Here is a 19,256-nt window from a genome sequence, read left to right as displayed (position 1 = left end):
AAGGGAAATGAGTTGAGGACAGCCTTTAAAAATACAACAACTATGTATGATAAATCACATTCATGCTTTTTTTGTTCAATTATATATGTGGAATATACAAATCATATATATGTATATACGTATGTATATGTAAGAATATGTGTATAGTGTGTGTATATGTGTATATATGTGTGTGCGTACATATAGATATACATAAACAAATAAATGCTTTTTGAAATTGAACTGCAACAGCGTTTTCAAATCTCCACTGCTTTTTGTTTCTTCACTTGCACATGTGTGTGTGTATTTGATGGAAAAACTTTGTGATTGGAAAACACAAAGTACTATTTTAGCAATGCCACTGATTCTTTGAGCATATATACAAAATACTTCACAACTTCTATGTTTAATAAGAAATATATTTCCTGGGCGCCTGGGTGGCTCAGATGGTTAAGTGTCTGTCTCCGGCTCAGGTCATGATCTCCAGGTCCTGGGATCGAGTCCCGCATCGGGGTCCCAGCTCAGCGGGGAGTCTGTTTCTCCCTCTCCCTCTGCCTCTCCCCCCGCTTGTACTCTCTCTGTCTCTGTCTCGCTCTCAAATAAATAAATCTTTTTTAAAAAAAAGAAAGAAATATATTTCCTCTAAATGAAGTCATTTCTTTAATATACCTGTAAAACACTTTACACATTGTGGCTTAGTTATTTTATCAGCTAAAGCTAAACAGCTTCAACTTGGTAGTAGAACAGACACTTCTAATACATGCAGCATTTAGGGGGTTCTAAGATACAGTCTAGGAAAACAATAATATTTATTCAGTATATGTATTTTTTTCTTTATTAACTCCACTTTCAAAAATTTTATGTTTTCTTTTCTATTAACATGAATTGGTCTTCATCATTTTTAACATTTTCAACACTAGAAGTAATCAAATACTTCAATGTTTGAAATTGGGTTTATTAAAAAATAGCTTCTGGGGGCACCTGGGTGGCTCAGTCAGTTAAGTGTGTAACTTCATCTCAAGTCATGATCTTGGGGTCCTGGGATAAGCCCTGCATTGGGCTCCTTGTTCAGTGGGGAGTCTGCTTCTTCCTCTGCCCCTCCCCCTGCTAGTGTGCACTCTCTGTCAAATAAATAAATAAAATCTTTAAAAAAATAACTTCTGAATAATGGAAAAATTGTAAAATATCACATTTATTAACATAATGTTTTTGAACTTGATTTACATACTTTATCTGGAATTTGACTTCATTTTCCTGGTATACAACTATCCAAATATCCCAAATTTTCAAGTCTGTGGTGAGTACAATTTCTCCCAGAAGCTTGTCCTGATAAATTGCACTGAATTCTATCTCCTTTGCCCTTTTACAACATTATGGCTACTAAATAATTACTTTTATTATATACTCTCTTGAATTTAGGGCTTGTCATTTTGGGGGGGTTGTGTTTTCTAGAGACCAAAGTTACTGTTTTAAAACTGTATTTTCACCTCCCTAGGAGAATTTTGAGCATGAAAGGTATAAATATTTATTTAATGAGTATGAGATTAAGACCTAAAGGGTTAGTTAGCATTATGTTTTAAAGAAAAATACTAGATGAATCCCTATTGAGTTCAGAAATTAAAGAGGCACATTTTTACTACGGACTGATTTGTGTCCTCTTAAAATATATATGTTGAAGTTGTAACACCCAGTGTGATGATATTTGAAGATGGAGTCTTTGGGAGGTAGTGAGGTTTAGATGAGGTCATGTAAGAAGGGACTTCATGATGGGATTAGTGCCCTTATAAGAAGACACACCTGAGAACTTCTTTCTCTCTCTCTCCCCCTCCTCCCTCCCTCTCTCTCTCCTCCTTCCCCCTTCCCCTCCTTCTCCCTCCCTTCCTCTCCCTCTCTCCTCCCCTTCCTTTCCCTCCCTCTTTATCCCTATCTCTCTCTCTATCTTTGCAGTGTGAGGACATGGTGACAGCATGGCTGGCCAGGTCCAGAGCCCTCACCAGAGAATGAAATAGACCAGCAACTTGATCATGAACTTCTCCATCTTCAGAACGATGAAAAATAAAGACCTGCTGTTTAAGACTTCCCATTCATGGTGTTTTGTTATGGTGGCCCAAGCTGACTAAAACATTCTCACATTTCTTAAAGTGTTAGCAGGTAAAATTAAGCAAAAAATTAAACAAAAGAAGGAAATAAGTTAAAGACTTTGCAAAGGAGAAGGGAAAGTTGTGATTTAGAGATTACATGCTTCAATAGTTATAAATCTGAAGAGAATCAGTAGAATTGTTCAACAGATAAAGAAAATCAGTAATTTAGCTGATTGAAAGTTAAGACAAAAATTGCAATTGTAATTATATACAAAAATAGTTACAAAATAAAAGTATAAATGGATTTCAACCTCAAGTGTATGACACCATTTACACTTAACAAAATAGTAGAAAAGTATATCTTTAAAAATAAATATACATGACCCATCAGGAAAATTGCTGAAATTAATAATAATAATAGTGATAATATATAGTAATATAAATAATAATAGTAACTAGAATTTATTCAGTGACCATTTCTATGTGCCAAGTCCTGTTCTTAACACTTATGTGCATTAATTTGTAATACTCACAACTCTGTGGCTAGATATTATTTTCATCCTTATTTTACAGATGAGAAAATTGAGGCACACAAATTATACACATCTCAAGTCACACAACTAATAATGTAAAACGAGTTCCTAACTATGTAGCACAAACATATTAATAGGAAGAATAGAGATTTCAGTATTCACTCTATAGTATAGTTATAGTATATAGATATAGTATATAGTGTAGTTATAGTATATAGATATAGTATATAGTGTAGTTATAGTATATAGATATAGTATATAGTGTAGTTATAGTATATAGATATAGTATATAGTGTAGTTATAGTATAAAGATTTTGTATGGTTCTTCAGAATATAGAATTGTCTATGTTAATGAAAGACTATAAACCATGAAGCTGCCATGCCATTTCTGAACAAAAATATAAAATGCTATCTATGTGTTACTTTCTTTATGCCATCCAACATATCTTGGACAAAATAATCTTTAAAACATATCTTGGACTAGCAGACTGAATCAAGCAACATATAAAAAGAATGATAACAAATGAGATTACCCCAAGGATGCAGTGTTTTACTTGGGCTTAACACGTTTCAAAAAGAACTAATAAAAAACGAATCTCACCATTTAAAACAAGTTAAGCCTGTGTCTGACAGTGCTTGAAAGATAGTCGTTACCAAATACAACAGAACGCATGCAATTTCAAGCAGTTGCCACTAAAATATCCTTCATAACCCATCAGAAGAATGAAGAACAGACTCAGGAAGCTCTAAAACATGCTGTGAAAGATACCTCTTATCATTAGGAAAGTCAAAAACTGCCTTATTTATTTTTTCCTTGAGATTTTATTTATTTATTTGAGAGAGAGCAAGTATGAGCAGGGTGGAGAGGAGCAGAGGGAGAGGGAGAAGCAGACTCCCCACTGAGCAGAGAGCCTGATGTGGGCCTCAATCCCAGGACCCTGGGATCATGACCAGAGCTAAAGACAGATGCTTAACTGACTGAGCCACCCAGGAACCTGAAATTTGATTTTTCTTATTCAGTTTGATTGCTATAGTTGTGATTATACAATTGCTAAAATGGAAGCTCAATAAAATTATAATCTTAGCACAGTATTTATAAATGTAATTTATCTAAAACTGGATTTCATGAGTAACTTGTCTCCTCTTCCCTTATTTCTAGAAAACATAGGATAATAGTTTTGTTGTTATTTAACAAGGCCTCAGAAGATCAATGGTAGTTTTGCATTAGTAGTCTCACAATTAGAAAGAGTTAAAATTTCTGGTAATAAATTTACTCTAGTTTTAAGAATATGTTTACTTAAGTAATACTTAGTTTATACAAAGATAATGTATCAACAAATGGTGATGCCAAACTAGGTTACTAATGACAGGTTGAAAATAAATATGCTGGGGGAGGGGCGGAGCAAGATGGCAGAGGAGTAAGAGACCTGGATTTTGTCTGGTCCCAGGAATTCAGCTGGATAAGGATCAAACCATTCTGAACACCTACAATCTCAACAGGAGATCGAAGAAAAGAATAGCAACAACTCTCGGAACAGAAAAGCGACCACTTTCTGGAAGGTAGGACATGCGGAGAAGCAAATCCAAGGCGATATTCAGGAGGATAGATGGCGGGGGAGGGGGCCTCCATCGGCCGCTTCTGGCAAGTGATAGAGCAGCGGAGCACAAAATTGGAACATTTAGAAGTCAGCTCTGCTGAGGGATGTCGCTCCAGTGGCTAAGTGGGGGGGTGGAACCCTCGCGGGACACTGTGGTCTCAGGACCCTCGGGGTCACAGAAAGACCAGGGGTGCCTGAGTGCAGCAGAGCTCCGGGAATGGGAGCAGGGAATCTGGCTGAAGAGACGAGCCGAGGAGCAGGCTCTCAGCTCGGGGTTGCCATAAACCATGATCTACGGCACAGTCGGGCCACTGCTCCTCCAGCAGGGACCCAACAAGCCGCTGATCCAAGGAGACTCACCTTCCTCCCCCAGGAGCAGCCACGCAGGAGTGCACCACAGGGATCTGTTGGGTTTGGAGACTCCACACGGGGTCGGGTGCCAGAGATAGAAATGCTTGGTCACAGGCTAGGTGAGCGCAGAGTGCTGCCGGAGACTGGGGAGATAGGAGTGACTGACTGCTTTTCTCTGGGGGTACACTGAGAAGCTGGGCCCCGAGTTCTTGGCTCCTCCAGGGAGGAGATTGGGAGGCTGTCATTTTCACTCTTGTCCTCCAAAGCTGTACAGAAAGCTTGCAGGAAACAAAAGCTCCCGAGAGCAAACCTGAGCAGATTACTTAGCCCGGGCCAGCAAGGGCAGGGCAATTCCGCCTCCAGAAAGACATTTGGGAACCACAGCAACAGGCCTCTAACCCAGAAGATCAGCAAGAACAGCCAGACAAGGCCAAGTTTACCAATCAATGAGAACGGCAGAACTCCAGTGCTAGGGGAATACTGCACATAGAATTCATGGCTTTTTTACCATGATTCTTTAGTCTTTCAAAGTTAATTTTTTTTTTACTGTCTTTTTTTTTTTTTTTAATTTTTCTTTTTCCCTTTTTCAACCAACATCTTATCAATCCCTTTTATAAAAAAAAAATATTTTTTTTTCTGGAGTCATATTCTATCCCTTCATAGTAGTTACCCTTATTTTTGGCATATATATATAAGTTGTTCTCTCTTTAAAATTTTGAGATACAATTTCTTTTAACAGATCAAAATATACCCTAAATCATTGTGTATGGCTTTGTTCTAGTCTCCTCCCTGCTCACATTCTCTCCCTTTTTATTTCATTTTTTTTAAGCCTCTTCTTTATTTTTTCAAACAACTTATCAGTTCCTTTTATAATTTTTTTTTTATAATTTTCATCTTTACAGTCATACTCCATCCCTTCATTGTATCAACCCTTATTTTTGTACATATATAAGTTTTTCTTTCTTTAAAATTTTGGGAAGCACTTTCTTCTAACAGACCAAAATACACACAAAATCTAGTGTGTGGCACTGATCTATGCACCAGCCTGATCATATTCTGTTTTTTTTTGTTTTGTTTTTGTTTGCTTTTATTTCTTTTTCTTTTTTTTTTTTTTTCTTCTTTTTCTTTTTTCTTTCTTTCCCTTTCTTTTCCCCTGGTATCAGGTCTTTATGATTTGTTTAGAGTATATTTTCTGGGGACATTGGTACCCTGTTAGCATTTTGTTCTCTCATTCATCTATTCTCTGGACAAATGACAATACGGAAAAAAATTACCTCAACAAAAAGAACAAGAGGTAGTACCGACTGCCAGGGACCTATCCAATATGGACAATAGTATGATGTCGGACCTTCAGAATCATGATTTTAAAGATACTAGCTGGGCTTGAAAAAAGCATGGAAGTTATTAGAGAAACCCTTTCTAGAGAAATAAAAGAACTAAAATCTAACCATGTCAAAATCAAAAAAGCTATTAATGAGGTGCAAGCAAAAATGAGGGTGCTAACTGCTGGGATAAATGAGGCAGAAGAGAGATTCAGCGATATAGAAGACCAAATGATGGAAAATAAAGAAGCTGAGGAAAAGAGAGATAAACAACTACTGGATCACGAGGGCAGAATTTGAGAGATAAACAATACCATAAGATAAACAACATTAGAATAATTGGGATCCCAGAAGAAGAAGAAAGAGAGAGAGGGGCAGAAGGTATATTGGAGCAAATTATAGCAGAGAACTTCCCTAATTTGGGGAAGGAAACAGGCATCAAAATCCAGGAGGCACAGAGAACCCCTCTCAAAATCAATAAAAATAGGTCAACACCCCGACATCTAATAGTAAAACTTAAGAGTCTCAGAGACAATAAGAAAATCCTGAAAGCAGCTCAGGAGAAGAGATATGTAACCTAAAATGGTAGAAACATTAGATTGGCAACAGACCTATCCACAGAGACCTGGCAGGCCAGAAAGGACTGGCATGATATATTCAAAGCACTAAAGGAGAAAAATATGCAGCCAAGAATACTATATCCAGCTAGGCTGTCATTGAAAATAGAAGGAGAGATAAAAAGCTTCCAGGACAAACAAAAACTAAAGGAATTTGCAAACACGAAACCAGCCCTATAAGAAATATTGAAAGGGGTGCTCTAGGCAAAGACAGAGCCTAAAAGCAACATAGACCAGAAAGGAACACAGACAATATACGGTAACAGTCACTTTACAGGCAATACAATGGCACTAAATTCCTATCTTTCAATAGTTACCCTGAATGTAAATGGGCTAAATGCCCCAATCAAAAGACACAGGCTATCACATTAGATTAAAAAACAAGACCCGGGCGCCTGGATGGCTCAGTTGGTTAAGCGACTGCCTTCGGCTCAGGTCATGATCCTGGAGTCCCGGGATCGAGTCCCACATTGGGCTCCCTGCTTGGCAGGGAGTCTGCTTCTCCCTCTGACCCTCCTCCCTCTCATGCTCTCTGTCTCTCATTCTCTCTGTCTCAAATAAATAAATAAAATCTTTAAAAAATAAATAAATAAAAATAAAAATAATAAAAAACAAGACCCATCGATATGCTGTCTGCCAGAGACTCATTTTAGACCCAAAGATACCCCCAGATTGAAAGTGAGGGGGTGGAAAACCACTTACCATGCTAATGGACACCAAAAGAAAGCTGGGGTGGCAATCCTTATATCAGACAAATTAGATTTTAAACCAAAGACTGTAATAAGAGATGAGGAAGGACACTATATTCTACTTAAAGGGTCTATCCAACAAGATCTAACAGTTGTAAATATCTATGCCCCTAACATGGGACCAGCCAATTATATAAGGCAATGAATAACAAAAGCAAAGAAACACATCAACAACACTACAATAATAGTGGGAGACTTTAACACCCCCCTCACTGAAATGGACAGATCATCTAAGCAAAAGATCAACAAGGAAATAAAGACTTTAAATGACAAGCTGGACCAAATGGACTTCACAGATATATTCAGATGATTCCATCCGAAAGCAACAGAACACACATTCTTCTCTAGTGCCCATGGAACATTCTCCAGATTAGATCACATCTAGGTCACAAATCAGGTCTCAACCAGTACCAAAAACTTGGGAGCATTCCCTGCCTATTTTCAGACCACACTGCTTTGAAACTAAAACTCAATCAGAAGAGGAAAGTCAGAAAGAACTCAAATCCATGGAGACTAAAGAGCATCCTACTAAAGAATGAATGGGTCAACAAGGAAATTAAAGAAGAATTAAAAAAATTCATGGAAACTAATGAAAATGAAAACACAACTGTTCAAAATCTTTGGGATGCAGCAAAGGCATCCTATGAGGAAAGTATATAGCAATACAAGCCTTTCTCAAGAAAGAAGACAGATCTCAAATACACAACCTAACCCTACACCTAAAGGAGCTGGAAAAAAACAGCAAATAAAGCATCAACCCAGCAGGAGAAGAGAAATAATAAAGATCAGAGCAAAAATCAATGAAATAGAAACCAAAAGAACCGTAGAACAGATCAACGAAACTAGGAGCTGGTTCTTTGAAAGAATTAACAAGATTGATAAGCCCCTGGCCAGACTTATCAAAAAGAAGAGAAATGACCCAAATCAACAAAATCATGAATGAAAGAGGAGAGATCACAACCAACACCAAAGAAATACAAACTATTATAAGAACATATTATGAACAACTCTATGCCTGCAAATTAGATAACCTGGAAGAAATGGATGCATTCCTAGAGATGTATCAACTACCAAAACTGAACCAGGAAGAAATAGAAAACCTGAACAGACCTATACCACTAAGGAAATTGAAGCAGTCATCAAATTTCTCCCAACAAACAAAAGCCCAGGGCCAGATGGTTTTCCAGGGGAATTCTACCAAACATTTCAAGAAGAATTAGTACCTATTCTTCTGAAACTGTTCCAAAAAATAGAAATGGAAAGAAAACTTCCAAACTCGTTTTATGAGGCCACCATTACCTTGATCCCAAAACCAGACAAAGACCCCATCAAAAAGGAGAATTACAGACCAATATCCTTGATGAATATGGATGCAAAAATTCCCACCAAAATACTAGCCAGTAGGATCCAACAGTACATTAAAAGGATTATTCACCACGACCAAGTGGGATTTATCTCTGGGCTGCAAGTTTGGTTCAACATCCGCAAATCAATCAACGTGATACAATACATTAACAAAAGAAAGAACAAGAATCATATGATCCTCTCAATAGATGCAGAAAAAGCATTTGACAAAGTATAGCATCCTTTCTTGATCAAAACTCTTCAGAGTATAGGGATAGAGGGTACCTACCTCAAGATCATAAAAGCCATCTATGAAAAACCCACAGCGAATATCATTCTCAATGGGGAAAAACTGAGAGCTTTTCCCCTATGGTCAGGAATGCAGCAGGGATGTCCACTATTCATAGTATTAGAAGTCCTAGCCACAGCAATCAGACAACAAAAAGAATTAAAAGGCATCCAAATTGGCAAAGAAGTCAAACTCTCACTGTCTGCAGATGATATGATACTTTATGTGGAAAACCCAAAAGACTCCACCCCAAAACTGCTAGAACTCATACAGGAACTCAGTAAAGTGGCAGGATATAAAATCAATGCACAGAAATCAGTGGCATTCCTATACACCAACAACAAGACAGAAGAAAGAGAAATTAAGGAGTCGATCCCATTTACAATTGCACCCAAAACCATAAGATACCTAGGAATAAATCTAAACAAACACGCAAAGGATCTGTACTCAGAAAACTATAAAATACTCATGAAAGAAATTGAGGAAGACACAAAGAAATGGAAAAACATTCCATGCTCATGGATTGGAAGAACAACTATTGTGAAGATGTCAATGCTACCTAAAGCATCTACACATTCAGTGCAATCCCCATCAAAATACCATCCACTTTTTTAAAAGAAATGGAACAAATAATCCTAAAATTTGTATGGCACCAGAAAAGACCCTGAATAGCCAGAGGAATGTTGAAAAAGAAAACCAAAGCTGGCAGCATCACAATTTCGGACTTCCAGCTCTATTACAAAGCTGTCATCATCAAGACTGTATGGTACTGGCACAAAAACAGACACATAGATCCATGGAACAGGATGGAGAGCCCAGAAATGGATCCTCAACTCTATGGTCAACTAATCTTTGACAAAGCAGGAAAGAACGCCGAATGGAAAAAAGTCTCCTCGACCAGTGGTGTTGGGAAAATTGGACAGCCACATGCAGAAGAATGAAAATGGACCATTTCCTTACACCAAACAAAAATAGACTCAAAATGGTGGAAAGACCTAAATGTGAGACAGGAGTCCATCAAAATCCTAGAGGAGAACACAGGCAGCAACCTCTTTGACCTCTGCCGCAGCAACTTCTTCCTAGAAACATCACCAAAGGCAAGGGAAGCAAAGGCAAAAGTGAACTATTGGGACTTCATCAAGATAAAAAGCTTTTGCACAGCAAAAGAAACAGTCAACAAAATCAAAAGACAACCGACAGAATGGGAGAAGATATTTGCAAATGACATATCAGATAAAGGGCTAGTATCCAAAATCTATGAAAAACTTATGTAACTCAACACCCAAAGAACAAATGATCCAATCAAGAAATGGGCAGAAGACATGAACAGACATTTTTCCAAAGAAGACCTCCAAATGGCCAACAGACACATGAAAAAGTGCTCAACATCGCTCGGCATCAGGGAAATCCAAATTAAAACCTCGATGAGATATCACCTCACATCAGTCAGAATGGCTAAAATTAACAAGTCAGGAAATGACAGATTTTGGTGGGGGTGCGGAGAAAGGGGAACCCTCCTACAATGTTGGTGGGAATGCAAGCTAGTGCAGCCACTCTGGAAAACAGTATGCAGGTTCCTCAAAACGTTGAAAATAGAGCTACCACACGATCCAGCAATTGCATTACTGGGTATTTACCCCTAAGATACAGATGTAGGGATCCAAAGGGGTACGTGCACCCTGATGTTTAGAGCAGCAATGTCCACACTAGCCAAACTATGGAACGAGCGAAGATGTCCATCGACAGATAAATGGATAAAGAAGATGTAGTATATATATACAATGGAATATTATACAGCCATCAAAAGGAATGAGATCTTGCTATTTGCAACGACGTGGATGGAACTGGAGGGTGTTATGCAACTGAAATAAGTCAATCAGAAAGACATGTATCATATGACCTCACTGATATGAGGAATTATTAATCTCAGGAAACAAACTGAGGGTTGCTGGAGTGGGGGTGGTGCGAGGGATGGGCTGGCTGGGTGATAGGCATTGGGGAGGGTATGTGCTATAGTGAGCGCTGTGAATTGTGCAAGACTTTTGAATCACAGATCTGTACCTCTGAAACAAATAGTGTAATATATGTTAAGAAAAAAAAAAAAAAAGAAGAAGATAGCAAGAGAGGAAGAATGAAGGGGCAGAAATCGGATGGGGGGATGAACCATGAGAGAGGATGGACTCTGAAAAACAAACTGAGGGTTCTAGAGGGAAGGGTGGGAGGATGGGTTAGCCTGGTGGTGGGTATTAAAGAGGGCACGCTCTGCATGGAGCACTGGGTGTTATGCACATACAATGAATCATGGAACACTACATCAAAAACTAATGATGTAATGTATGGTGATTAGCATAACAATAAAAAATTTAAAAAATAATTAAAAATAAAATTGGAAAAAAAGAAGAAAAAAAAGAAAAAAATATGCTGGCAGAGTAAATATTCAGGTTTATCTAGCTATCTAGCTAAAATTCATAGGTACATATGTGTGCCACTTGTGAATAAGATTACAGATTCTTTTGGCGGTAAGAGTTTTCAATCTGAAAAGAAGTGTATATTGAGAAAGAAGTTATAGCTATGTATATATTTTCAAATTACTTTAAATCTTTTGGTTCCTTCTTTGCTACCAAAACATTTTTGATTTGGTACATTTTGACATCGAAAGGGGTAAAGCCGCCATTTGAAAATATCTCCAGAGCATTCTGTTCTTCTTAACAAGGCCTCCTCCCAAGGGAAGTTTTTTTTTACCAGAGTCTAACTAACTGGAGTTTTACCTTGATCTAAAAGACCTGGTGGAAGGGAAATATCGCAGCAAGATTTTTTTTTTTCCTTTAGTGCCCGTAGTTCTTGGTAGGAGTCAGCAAAGCAAAGTTTAATGAACCATAGTAAAGTCTATCAAGTGATAGTACAAAGCTTCCAAAGAGGGAGGGGACCCGAGAGCTTTGCCACTGGAGTTTCTAAGTCTAGGGGTTTTTATAGGCTTGTTGGCAGGCTGTTTTAATCTGATTGATCGAGCCTGTCATCCAGTTAGGTTTTTGTCATCTATCTATCACGTGGGAAAGGGTGGAGGGCTCCTTCCAGGGTGGTGTAAAATCCTTTTACGGGTGGTTTGCTTTGGGGCGGGGGGAGGATTTTCCCTGCCTGCCTTTCTTCATCAATACCCAACTCTAGTCCCTTTGGACTTCCTATTTCACCTAAGGGGGAGAAACATGGCAAAGCATTTGATGAGGTTAAAGCCTAGGGGCATGGGATCACTAAAAGACTGAGAACTATTCATAGGACTATAGCATGCTTCCTTTTCCCCATTAGATAATACATTGGAATAAGACTCAAAACAAAACAAAACAATCTGCACATCTCAGACCTTATTTAAAAAGTCTCTAGGGACACCCAATATTTCAAAAGGAGAAAACAAACACACAAGAACTCCAGAGAAAACTTTAATCTCTGACACAGCTGCAGTAAATGGTTAACACAGACCAACTCCTAGCTAGATAAACAAAACTTGACACTAAATGCCTTATCTCAGTTCTTTTTGCCCTATATATCATGTTAGGGTTTCAACAAAATATTACAAAGCATACTAAAAACATACTTTGAAGAGACAGAGCAAGAATTACAACTAGATTCAGATATAACAATAACATTGGAATCTTAGACCTGGAATTCAAACCACAATGATTAATAAGCTAGGTTCTTTACTGGAACAAAAGGACAACATGCAAAAACAGGTGGGTAATGTAAGCAGAGCAATGGAAATTCTAAAAAAGTGTTAAAAGGAAATGCTGGAAATAAACACTGTAACATAAATGAAAAGTGCCTTTGATTAGCTCATTCATAGAATGGATAAGAATAAAGAAAGAATCTTTGAGCCTGAAGAAATATCAGTAGAAATTTCCCAATTCTTTGAAACTCTTTTTTGAAGAGAAAAAAATATGAAAAATATAGAAGAGAATGTCCAAGAACTGTGGAACAATTACAAGAGGTATAACATACATATAGTGGGAATAACAAGGAGAAGAAAGAAACAGAACTATTTGAAGAAACAGTGAGAATTTCCTCAAATTAATAAGACACCAAACCAGAAAGTTCTCAGAGCACTGAGCAAGATAAATATAAAAGAATTTACACTGAGGTATAATATATTCAAAGTGTAGAAAATCAAAGACACAGAGAAAAATCTTGAAAGAAGCAGAGTGGGAAAAATCACTTTATCTATAGAGGGGCAAGGATAAGAAGAAAGTGAAGTGAATATTTAAAGGAAAGAACCACTGTAATAGTTTTCTAGGACTGCTGTAACAAAGGACTACAAACTGGGTGATTAAAACCACAGAAATTGGGGTGCCTGGGTGGCTCAGTTGTTAAGCGTCTGCCTTCAGCTCAGGTCATGATCCCAGGGTCCTGGGATCAAGCCCCGCATCGGGCTCCCTGCTCTGTGGGAAGCCTGCTTCTCCCTCTCCCACTCCCCCTGCTTGTGTTCCCTCTCTCGCTGTGTCTCTCTCTGTCAAATAAATAAAATCTTAAAAAAATAAAATAAAATAAAATAAAACCACAGAAATTTATTGTCTCTCAGTCCTGTAATGTAAAAGTCCCAAATCCAGCTGTCTGCGTGATTATGTTCCCTCTTAGTCTCTTGATGGAATTTCTTGCCTCTTTCTGCCTTCCTGTTGCAGCAGGAAATCCTTGGCATTCCTTGGTTTGCAGCTGAATCAGTTCAATGTCTGCCTCAGGCATCACATGGCCATTTCACACCGTCTTCCCTCTGTGTATGTCTGCCTAAATTTCCCCCTTTGTATAAGGATACTAGTCATATCGACTCTTCTTAATTTGACTAACATGATTTAATTGAGCAAAACATTTTTAACAGGACAATTATAGAAATAAATGTCCCAAATCAACCATGCTAACACTTATATATTTGGATTATATGCAAATCTTTAAATTACAGAATTTCGGAAATGCAATGACTATGTTGTTAATCATTTATATTCTATGTTAACTTCATATTCTCCATAAATATCACTATATTTCTATCTAGTCTTGTGGATGATAATTATGTTTTCTTTTAATTTTTTTTTTATTTTTAAAGATTTTGTTTATTTGAGAGAGACAGAGAAAGAGAATGAGCAGTAGGGAGGGGCAGAGGGAGAGAGAGGGAGAAAGAGAGAGAAGCAGATTCCCTGCTGAGCAGGAAGTCTGATGCCAGGCTTGATCCCAGGACCCTGAGATCACAACCTGAACTGAAGGCAGACGCTTAACCAACTGAGACTCCCAGGCTCCCAATAGTTATGTTTTCAACTTAAAAAATGATTAAAAAATCATAGATGTAGAAATATTGTAAAACAAAAATCAAAACTTTATCTCATATACCTTCCTTTGTAGGCAAATAAATACTCAATTTTGGAGTATTGTTCTAGAATTTTATGCACAAATAAGTATAGAGTATATTATTTATGCAGTATATATGTATACTATGTATACACATTACATATATATATATAAACAATATATATTTATATTTATATGAAGATGTGAGCATACATAGTTCTTTTTCTTAACATATCTCAAAGAGCTTTCTACATCAATACTGATATGAGCTCATACTATTTTACCTCAGATCCATAAGAGCTTATTACAATAAATATTTAGGATTTTTTTTTTACTTCTTTATGTTTTATGTCTTTTTTGTTCTTTGTCCAATTATATAAAAATATATGTTTGCAGAGAAAGAAACAGGTATATATTTTAATATATATTGCTCAAGTATAAATCTCTATCATCCCATCTTAATGTCATCCTTTTTACTTTTTAGTAACTGATCAGTTTTTAAACTTATTTTAATATTTTATTTTAATTCCAGTATAATTAACATACAGTATCATATAAGCTTCAGGTGTACACTATAGTGATTCAACAGTTCTATACATTACTCAGTGTTCATCATGATAAGTGCACTCAATCCCCATTACCGATTTCACACCTCATCCAATGTTGGTGGGAATGCCAACTGAAGCAGCCACTGTGAAGATTCAGTACTGAGGAACAGTACAGATGTTCCTCAAAAGTGAAAAATAGAACTAGCTACAATCCAGTAATTGTACTACTGGGTATTTACCCAAAAAAATACAAAAACACAAATTCAAAGGGATACATACACCCCAATGTTTATAGCAACATTATTTACAATAGCCAAGATATGGAAGCAGCTCAAGTGTCCTTCAATAGATGAATAAATGAAGATGTGATATATATAGTATGTATAAATACACAATGGAATGTTAGTCATTGATTTTTAATTTCAAAAGTTGATAAGAATAATCATAACAAGGATGGAAAAGAATCATTAATTTTTGAACCCAGCTTTTTCACTATACCTCACTCTAAATGCTTGCACAGTATGGATATGCCACACAAGTGAATATTCCTTTTGTTGTTATTATTACTTTATTGTTTTTGATAAGCCCCTTATTGCCCGAAAGGAAAAGAAAAAAAAATCGTTGGCATTTGCAAAATATTTGCTTGGCATAAGTGCATCCATGATGTATTAGACTAGATATCTTTACTTCACAGCAATTTATTTGAAAAATCACTTTTTGACAAAATAGTGATTGTAATATAATGTAGATAAAAGAGGTTTAGATTTAATGTCATGTTAGTGTTTACATTCACTAAAACAGAGACTGTCAGATGAAGAACTCTCTCCTGAGAATTCTGCTTTAAATCATTTTTTAAAGCAGAATTTTTTTTTTTTTTTTTTAAATCATTGAAGAAATGGCTGGATCTGCAGCTTATAATGAGAATACCTCTCTCTACATAGCTACTTACTGTTATGGCCTAATTGAAGGTAGGTGTTGTCCAAATTTATGAAGTAATAAAAATTGTTTTCTGCTTTCATAGGCATCAATACCCTGCAGCCTTCCTCTGCCATCCCTTTCTGCAAGTAATGCCTTTCCTTTAATCCATCCCTCATATCTTCATAATCTACTTTTCTTTCCTTCACTCCAGCTGACCATCTTTGAGCCAACACAGGAAAGGATCTCATGAATTATCAGTAGCACCTCTTTAAGGTGAATCATTGGCTTTATGCACTATGAAAGTAATTACTAACATTCATCTACTTTGATCAGATATTAGCACTTCCAGCTTTCTATATTATAACTTTATCCCCTTCCCTTTCACTATTCCAAACCTGGTGGAATTTCAGACATTAGCTAGGGGGATCTGAATTGGCAGACAGAAGAACCCTGCAGAACTCATTGTTTACTATGGTACTTGTCCACTAGAAACATCATATGAGCCTTATAAGTACTTTTTAATATTCTAGTCATCATACCAAAAAAAAAAAACCCAAAAAACTAATTTTTTCCCAATATATTTTATTTTATTTATTTTTTTGTTATTTTTTTATTTTATTATGTTCTGTTAATCACCATACATTACATCATTAGTTTTTGATGTAGTGTTCCATGATTCATTGTGCATAACACCCAGTGCTCCATGCAGAGCGTGCCCTCTGTAATACCCATCAGCCAGCAGGCTAACCCATCCTCCTACCCCCCTCCCCTCTAGAACCCTCAGTTTGTTTCTCCGAGTCCATAGTCTCTCATTGTTTGCCTCCCTCTTCGATTTCCCCCCTTCATTTTTCCCCTCCTATTATCTTCTTCTTTTTTTTTTTTAACATATAATGTATTATTTGTTTCAGAGGTACAGGTCTGTGATTCAATGGCGCCGTGAACCCTGAAATGCGGCTAGTCTGAGTTGTGTTGTGTGCATGAAATATACATTTTTAAAGACTCAGTACAACAAAAGGATGCAGGATATCTCAATAATTTTTACATTAATTACATATGGAAATGATAATGTTTTGGATATTTTTAGTTAAATAAAAAACATCAAAATTACAACTAATTTTAACAATGTTTTTTGTTTAACTAAAAATATCCAAAACATTATGTTATGTTAATCACCATACATTACATCATTAGTTTTTGATGTAGTGTTCCATGATTTATTGTTTGTGTATAACACACAATGTTTTTATAACAATAAAATTAGTTGTATTTTCGAAATTTTAACAATGTTTTTTATTTAACTAAAAATATCCAAAACATTATCATTTTTATATGTAATTAATGTAAAAATTATTGAGATATCCTGCATCCTTTTGTTGTACTAAGTCTTTAAAAATGTATATTTCTGCACACAACACATCTCAACTCAGACTAGCCGCATTTCAGGATTCGCAGTGCCATGGGCCATGGTACTGGCTCGTGGCTATCATGTTGGATAGTGCAGGTCCAGGGAGTGACTCAAGGAAAGGTAAAACCGGTCAGGAAATCTAAAATCTGTTCTTCACAAACAGCCCTCAGGGATCCAGAGGAAGTGGGGAAGCAGTTGTTGGTGTAGCAGGAGATGTATAAAATAGTCTCAAGAGATTTTGACTGTAGAAGAGTCTGTGTCACTTCATCACAAGTCTTTCATGATGGGATCTGAGATCCATGACTCTGATTTGCATTCCTGAAGTCAGGTTTTTCATCAGAAAAATTTTCTTTCTTAGCAGAACTTAATTTCTATTATTCCTTAAATATCCTTAACATGACCCCAAAATATGATTTTCTCTTTAGCTAAATCAAAAATCCCAGAGACATATGACCTATTTTATTAATTCTAAATATTTATTGACATTTCCATTGGGATTTTTAATACTATAGCCCTCCCCTTTTTTTAAGTAAAACTCTAGAATGTGCCTCTGCAATCTAGTTTTATTCTTCTTCTTCTTTTTTTTTGTTTTTGCTTTTTTTTTTTAATTTTTTATTGTTATCTTCTAAATAGGAAATTTCTGAGAAATATATGCTTCAAGGAAGGGGATTCTTCATTATGATAGCTATTACTGCATAACAAGTAAAAATGTCGAATGAATGGATGAAGTTCCCAAAATATGATGCAACCTTACAACCACAGTGCTTTCAGATCAAAGGCATTTTCAATCTTTTATAAGCACCTAGAGTTATCGGTAATCACAATGGGTAATGCAAGGTAAGTTTTAGTACTTCGAGCACATTTCAATCTCTACACTTCATTTATGCCACAAATTAGTTTACTATAAATCCATCATTAGTAACAAATTTTATACACTGTTTCATAAAAAAGTGATTTCTCTTATTGCTTTTCACATTTGGAAAACTTTTTTTTTTCCCCTGTGTTTTTTCATACCCAAGTAAACATATAGATCTTATCATGTCATTTAAATAGTACAAATTGTACAAAACCTGTCAGCATCACTAGGAACAGTTTGACACTTTCCATTATGCCAAACACCATGTGAATGCCTATGTCCTTAACATTTATAGATTTTTTTTATTACAATCATCATAAGAAAAACAGAAAACTATTCTACCCAATAGAAGCAAATCAGAATGTTCAATGATTTTAAAGTGACTTAGTTAGAAATTAATTAAACTGAAATCATCAGCCTATTGAGAAGTAAGAGTGACAGTTTATAAGCTTCTTCTTCCTGAATACAAATATCATTTGAAATGTAAATGTACATCAACTGAATAAAAACAGTCTGAAATGGAGATTCAAGTGTTTCTTTTTTACTCAGTAACCAATCTTGTTTGAATTGACACATATAATTCCATAAATCAATTTCTCTCTAATTTTTATATCTTTTAGGGTAAAAAGACTCATAAAAACCTCTTTAGGACATTCTTCTGGAGCTATGGAGTTATACATAATTTATCCTATTTTCTTCAGCTGTACTGGAACTGGTTGGCCATTTATTTTCTCATTAATTTAAGTGCTTACAAAATGGCAAAAAATCAAATGGAATAATTGCTTTATTAAAATTATTGGCTATGAGGGAGTTTAGATTACGATTCTGAATACTTTTCTGTTTACAGAAACTAGTACAAGAGGTCCTTTGTAATTTAAATATGCTGATGAAATCAGTTCAAGTATAGTTTATCTTTTAAAAATGTTTCTTTTTATGATATTATTCATTTCAAACCAAACGATGATCCAGGCTAGTGATTCTCAACCATTGACATCTCAAATCATACTAGTTACTCATCAATGTACATGATGGAAATCAACTCTTTTTTTTTTCTTTTCCTGCAGAAGGCATATTTGTGAAAGCATTATTAATTAATATTATAAAAGCTCTTTTTCCCATGGAGATAATATTTTGGAACCAGTCGTGGCAGTTACACCACTTATCTGGAACAATTTTTCCATTGGTATTCATAATCCTCATCATTTTAATAATGTAATGAAAATATCAAATTTCCACTGCAGTGAAGAAGATAATTCACAGCTGCTGCTAAAATACAAATCAATATTTCTTTCTTTCTTTCTTTCTTTCTTTCTTTCTTTCTTTCTTTCTTTCTTTCTTTCTTTC

Source organism: Mirounga leonina, unplaced genomic scaffold (assembly GCF_011800145.1).
Source record: "Mirounga leonina isolate KUSES-001 unplaced genomic scaffold, KU_Mleo_1.0 Mir_106, whole genome shotgun sequence".
Lineage (NCBI taxonomy): Eukaryota > Metazoa > Chordata > Mammalia > Carnivora > Phocidae > Mirounga > Mirounga leonina.
Note: the sequence above shows the minus strand (reverse complement) of the source record.